At 38.1% G+C, this 7,079-nt stretch overlaps 1 pseudogene; it reads right to left on the bottom strand.

Annotated features, from left to right (window-relative positions):
- On the bottom strand, positions 1-5,089 carry LOC143882794 (fe(2+) transport protein 1-like; annotated as a pseudogene).
- Positions 5,090-7,079: the final 1,990 nt, after the last annotated feature.

Genomic DNA, 7,079 nt, shown 5'->3' with positions numbered 1-7,079 from the left:
TCAGGCCCATTTCACCATTAGTGACATGCCGCCATTGCCTAAAAGAACAGCAATATATGACCATCCTTGAAGCTTTGGAGAGCTTTGTTGGGTATATAATATAACCCATATATGTTCTAATATAAGCCCAATAAGATAATGAACCGGTGTAGTGGGCCTACATGGGCCAGAGTCCATTAACCAGTCAATTACCCTAGTGTATCTCTATATATAGGGGCTGGAGGCAACAAACTAGGAATTCCAAACTAGATACCTTGGGTGTAATACTTCAAGATTGTTAGGGGTTAAAGACTATGTAGACATGTCTTAACCTACATCCATGTTATTTTGAATTTTTCGAATCTCCCTATCTTGGCCAAGATAAGCACTTGATATGTTTCAATGATGTTTACAGTTGTCTTTACGTCATTCCACATTTGATGACATGTCCTTCTTGGGGAAGATTGTTTCATTCCAAACTTGATGATACAACTTAACTCAATTTGGATATGATGGCTATAACATTTCAAATTGAAACATGAAATGGTTCTTTGCAAAAGAAACTATTTAGGTCTTGTTCTTGATTGAAACTTGACGTTGATGCTTATTGATATTTGTTTTTCAACAATTATGAAATTGTACTAAGTTCTTCTGGTATAACTAGATACTTTAGCATTTTACACAAATGATTGGAATTATTTTCATGAAATTCATATTTGGTAATTTACAGGAATTGGCAAAAATGGATGAGCTTGCCTCGATTTGGATTTTGATGAGGATGACTTACTTGATGAGTGAATCCTTATAGAGCAGTGGGGACTATTATTTTCTTTTCAGTTGAATGAATAGTTCACTTATATGCTTTTATTTGAGTTTAAATTATTTCTAAAACTCTTGGTTATTCTTAGAAGTATTCTTGTTTTTAGTTGGATTACAGATCTTTTTTGATATGGTGATATGGATGATTCAATATTTTGTTTGGACATCACATTATCTATCTATTGGATTGTGCTATATGTAGAACATAGGAAGGGATTGTTGGGTTTATAATATAACCCATATATGTTCTAATATAAGCCCAATAAGATAATGGACCGGTGTAGTGGGCCTGCATGGGCTAGAGTCCATTAACCAGTCAATAACCCTAGTGTATCTCTCTATATAGGGGGGCTGAAGGCAACAAACTAGGTATTCCAAACTAGATACCTTGGGTGTAATGCTTCAGCAACCTCTTGCTTGACCTAACAAGCTTTGCAGCTTTGGACCCATGAAGTCCTCTGCAAGTAGATCAACCAAGGCCATGTAATTCAAGAGCTCAGCTGATGATGCATTCAGTAGTCCTACAACGATGAGAGCCTCCGGGCTGTTATCGCTGTACACATTCGATAATCCGATGCCAAGTGCAATCCCAAATGGGGTTGTGAAAGAGAAGTAGCTTTCATCTTGGTTGCATATTCTGCCTAAATTTTCCTCACCAATACCACCAAAAAAATTATGAAAATGAGCAAAAGCTGGGTACAACAGATGTGATAGAGAAGTAGAGATCCTGAAAATTGGGAGAAATTTACCTGAAGAATACATCCACCAAGACCCATTCCTTCAAATCGCTGATGGAAGCAAAGGGCAGCTACTAGAAGCCTGATAGTGCAAGGGTTCTGGGAAGCTCCTAGAGAGAGCCCAATCATTACTGAATGGACTACAATGCCTAGTTCCAATACCTGCATGTAGTAGAAAGCAGAAATTTTGTTGACTATCATACATGATCTAAAATGGTGTGCAATCTAAAGCAAAGTAAAAGGGGTGATCTTATCCGGTAGATAAAAAAGAACAAATGGAAACATAGTACAAGTATACACTTTCTATAGTATACACCTTTTTTTTCTCTGCCACACACTTTCTTTACTGTAGACTTTCTAATATAGAAAGTGTTGGTAGGCCAAAAAAAGCTTATACCATATAAGTGTATACTTATTACAATCATGATACGGACACCGAATTGGGAACCTGGAACCAGCAGTCCCTAGCCTCTTAACATGTTGACAACTACACTTACCTTCATCTTAGTTTCTTTTCATTCCTTTTTTTTTTTTCCCTTAAAGTTAGGCAGCCGGTTTCCAACGCAACACTCTATTTATTAAAGGAACAATTACCAATGGGGGACAAACATTAGGCAAAATTATCAACAGGACCTATGCTTTTCAAAAATTATCAACAAGGGACAAAAGAGGTCTTATCAATAAAAGCTGGACGGAAATGCCCTTTGGCATTTACAACACATTTTGACCTTGTTTTTTCCTTCTTTCCTCTTCTTTTACTTTTCCATTATCACCTTTTTGATTTTTTTACCCTACTAGTCGTCTTCCTCCTTGTTCAGCCACCATTGTTACGGCCAAATCTTGAAAACTTGAATGTTGAGTTCTTACCATCTGTCTCTTTGTATTTAGGTTTTTTTTTTTTTTTTTTTAGGGTTTTGCATTATTTTTCATTCCTCTATTTCTGATTTATCTTGTTTAGGGTTTAAGCGATTTGTATTTTAGGGTGAGTTTTAGAGATAATGCATGGATGGCTTCACTCACTTTTTTGGAAGACAAGTGGTTGTATAAAAAAAAAAGTTGATGTAATACATGAATGGATGGCTACACATTTTTTGATTTACTTTTTTTTTTTTTTTTTTGTAATACACAAATTTGGATATAATACATGAAGCACATTTAATGAAAACAACATCCATTTCTGTTGTTATTTCTATCATGAATAGAATTGTAATGCCATTAGAAGAGTTGATATAAGCAGAGGGTTTTGTAGCATAAGGGGTTTATCAACTCTCTGGAAGGGGGTTAGTAACTCTCAAAAGTAGGGTAACCAATTTTCAAATGGGCTTATCAAGTGCTTGAAAATTGGCCGAGGATACTGGAAGTTTTGGAAGGGGGTTTTCAAGTCTCTAGGATTGGGGTTATCTAGTATAAAAAATGGGGTTACCAATTTCCGAATGGGGTGATCAAGTCCCTGAAAATTGGCCAAGGGTACTAGAGTTTTGGAAGGGGGTTATCTAGTATAAAAAATGGGGCTACCAATTTCTGAATGGGCTTATCAAGTCCTTGAAAATTGGCCGAGGGTACTAGAGTTTTGGAAGGAGGTTTTCAAGTCTCTCGGATTGGGGTTATCAAGTATCAAAATGGGGTTACGAATTTCCGAATGGGCTTATCAAGTCCCTGAAAATTGGTGGAGGGTACTAGAGTTTTGGAAGGGGGTTTTCAAGTATTCGGGATTGGGGTTATCTAGTATCAAAATGGGGTTACCAATTTACAAATGGGCTTATCAAGTCCCTTAAAATTGCCCAAAGGTACTAGAGTTTTGGAAGGGGGTTTTCAAGTCTCTGGGGTTGGGGTTATCCAGTATCAAAATGGGGTTACCAAATTCCGAATGGGCTTATCAAGTCCCTTATGAACACGTTTTTACTTCCTGTTTTTTTTTTTTACTTGTTCATTGTCACGGTTTTTTCTTTCTACCCTACGATTCAACTTCCTCATCCTCCATTGAAAGGGAGAAGGAGAAATGCAAAACGCTAAAACAAATGAAAAACAAAACCAAGATATTGAGAGATAGATGGGAATGAACTCACGTTTCAAAATTTTGAGTTTTCCCGCCTCCAATGGTGGCTAAATGATGTAGAAGATGACTGGTAAGGTTAAAAAAACAAAGTTGAAAATGAAAAAGTAAAAAAAAAAAGAGGGAAAGAAGAGAGAAGAGGGAAAAGTGGAAAAGCAAAACGTGTTGCTTAAGAAAAGGGCATTTTCGTCCAGCTTTTAATGACAATACCTCTTTTGTCCCTCGTTAATAATTTCTGAAAAGCATGGGTCCTATTGATAATTCCACCTAAATTTTATCCCCCATTGGAAAATGATACTACTTTTGCCATAAATTTGTTTCCCTATAATCCAAACAGAAAAAGAAGTGCTTCCAAAATATGAAATCTAAATTCCTCGTCAGAAACAGAAGGTGAACCTGAGCCACGACCCGATATCGTCGCAAGATCATGCCATCTTTATTCATGGCTGTTCATGGCTGTTCATGACCTTCTCCGAGTCGCCACCCAGACCGTTGTCTTCTACCAACATGGTGCCGCCTGAATTACCCTTGTTATAAAAATACATTGCAAAAGAATCCACCATTAGTGTTGCTATAGCCGATAACATGACGACGAATGTTCTGAACGGGAACTTCCTCCATGGACTTTCTCAGGCAAGCGAAGGAGTCTGGCATTACGTGCATGTACCCAGTCGCGAGAATTACACTGGAAGCAAATGACTTGACTATGACAAATCGATCTCGATCAGGTCCAAGGGCGGGGACCTACCACACGAAGAGAGGGAGATATACACCTAACATGCTAGTGACTAGGATGGAACATATGGCTATGAACTTGAGACGTAGGGCGGAGGGCTCGTTATAGCACTTGGCGGTGGACCCAGATAGTTCGCAATTCGAAGAAGTTCCGGCGTCGTCCCTGCCATAAATTTGTGAGGGCTCTCCAAACTGTCTTACTTAGGTGGGTCCCATCTCTTTATTGTTTCCTTACTTGGTAAAAAATAGCGAAGAATCTCGTGTGATAAGAACAATAATATTCGTTCCTCTCAGTACCAATATGGTAATTTCACTGTTAAGAGAAGGCATTTGCGTGCGTAGGATTGTCCGAGGGGAGACTCTTGTTTGGAGCAGGCCCCTTATTTCGGGCACATGCTCTGCGTACCAAATTACCACTTTTTCTATCTAAACTTCACTTTTTTGATCCTCGAGGCCATTCATCGCACCAATCTAGCCGTGATCAATGATCCTAACCCTTGGCGAAGGCAACAACGAAAGAGATCAACGGACAAAAAAGGTTTACAAAGAGAAATGATATATTTGGCCCCCTTTTATTCCCCACTCACCCCCAGTCATCATACTCATAAGTCATAAATACACTAGATGGGGTCACCCGGGAAATAAAACGAGCCAAATAATTCACTTACCTTGTCATGGCAAAGACTAACTGACATAGGCGTAAGAAGGAGTTCCTCAAGTAAGGCATTTCGAGATCAGTATATTGATTCGAATTTTTGTTCTTCATTTCTTATTTGGGTTTTGTTTTTTATTAATCTGTATGCTATTGCCAATCTTATTGAACTCAAATGGTGTTTTTTTTTTTTTTTTTTTTTTTTTTTTTGTAGAAGTTTATTTATTTTTATTGTCTATGAGAAAACTGTTGGTGCGCTTAAGCCCACCATTTTTTTGGTGCGCTTAAGTTGTTATAACGCCTCCCATTCGTTTAAATGTTTGGGTCCCGCTTAAGCACACCAATGGGAGGCGTTATAACAACTTAGGCGCACCAAAAAATGGTGCGCTTAAGCTCACCAACAGTTTTCTCATTGTCGATTGGGTTTATATTCGAATTGTCACTGGTTTTATATCTGGGGTTAAGCATGGGAGGTAGCTATGACTAACTTGTTCCAAACATATCTAGTTTACACTCTCTTTTCGTTGACTAGTATCTGATGGATCTTCCCATAATTTGATTTTATATTCACTCTCGACGTAATGTGGTAGGGATGACGTAGAATGACACTTGTGATGGGTTACTTGAGACACCTTGAAAGATTATGGCCTTTTACCTAATGAATTGTGTCTTGATTGATCAATCAATTTCATCCTCTCAGGAACACACATACTCACATACTTTATCACATACTATTTATACCGATTTCATGTTTTATTATTTACTTATTAATGTACAAAACATGTTTAATACATTATTTATCAATCATCTTATCTTTCTTCCACGATTTTGTACATGTTTGTTGTTTTGGAATTTGGAGTGACCACCCCTCTAGAAATCCTTAGATAAAAAAGGAACATCTTTAGGTGTCATATCTTATGAAAGATGTTGGTTTTTATTGTATGCGGGTGGTTATGAATAATACAGTGAAGTGCATTGGATTTGGGTGAAAGATAGGGTGACAATATTGTGAACATTGATAGTTTCTGCATCTTGTGGAGGAATAGCTCGGTATGTTTTTATCTCTTCCAGATGGCAAGTCTCTTTTGAGGGCTCTAGATATGATTCTCCGGCTAACATTATGTGGGGTGAGTTGTTGGACTATGGACTGTGGGAGAAGTTGGCTTTTGATGTTGGGCTATTTGATGTTGGGATTGGATTAGGACTAAAAGTTGGCAGGCTTTCTAGGACTTGATTTTCTTTTTTCTTTTGGTTTAGTTATGGAAATTTTACATTTACTGTTGAAAGGAATGTCAATTGGTATGTTTTGGTTAGTAGGGGAGCCAGCTAAAGCATTTAGAAGATTTTACTTGATTAGGATAGGAAAGGTTTGGGGTGGGTATCACATTTAAGGAAGTAGTAAGAGGATGAAGGTCATTGGTTGGTTGCTGTTCAGTAAATGCCTTCTGCATGGGATGAAGATGATTAGACTCACCAAAATTTCACCTTGATTTTCTGCCTCCATTTTGCCTGTTTTGACACTAGAAGCTAATTCCCTTGGAGGATGTTGCTGCTCGAATCTGGCTCGGGTCAATCGAAGGGCCTCTCCCCTTGGACGCTTTGGTTGTGCCCCAAAAATCATCTCTATTGGATGATCTTAACCCACTCTGATATGGAGACGGACTACACCATACGTAATTCTCTCCATATCGAAATCTTAGGATCTTCCTATGGAGACGAATTTTAGGGCAAGGCCTATTTATGTTGGGGCCAACAAATGAACTGCTTGGATCTTCGAACAAGGTAAGCTATAGTGTATTTTTTAAAGTATGCGGCACTTGGTCATATAGCTTTCGACTATCTATGTTCAACAACAAATTGTGTAATCTGAAAACAAAGGAACAGGCGTGTTTCAAAATGTAAATCTACAGGGTTTTCTATTTTTCAAAGTCTATTGACCAGGGTGCATTGGCCGGGAGGTCTCCCATATTTTAGGAGAATTTTTTAATCTTCTTCAAGACTTGCCTCAAAATATGACCAAATCCCCTGCAGCTGTAGAGCACGAGATGAAGGAACAAAAAGATTACAACATTACAAGATCAATCAGAATGCGGGAGCACAGGGC

Source organism: Tasmannia lanceolata, unplaced genomic scaffold (genome assembly GCF_043159265.1).
Source record: "Tasmannia lanceolata isolate RefF3 unplaced genomic scaffold, GAP_Taslan_0.1 ptg000008l, whole genome shotgun sequence".
Lineage (NCBI taxonomy): Eukaryota > Viridiplantae > Streptophyta > Magnoliopsida > Canellales > Winteraceae > Tasmannia > Tasmannia lanceolata.
This window is presented reverse-complemented; position numbering and strand designations above follow the sequence as displayed.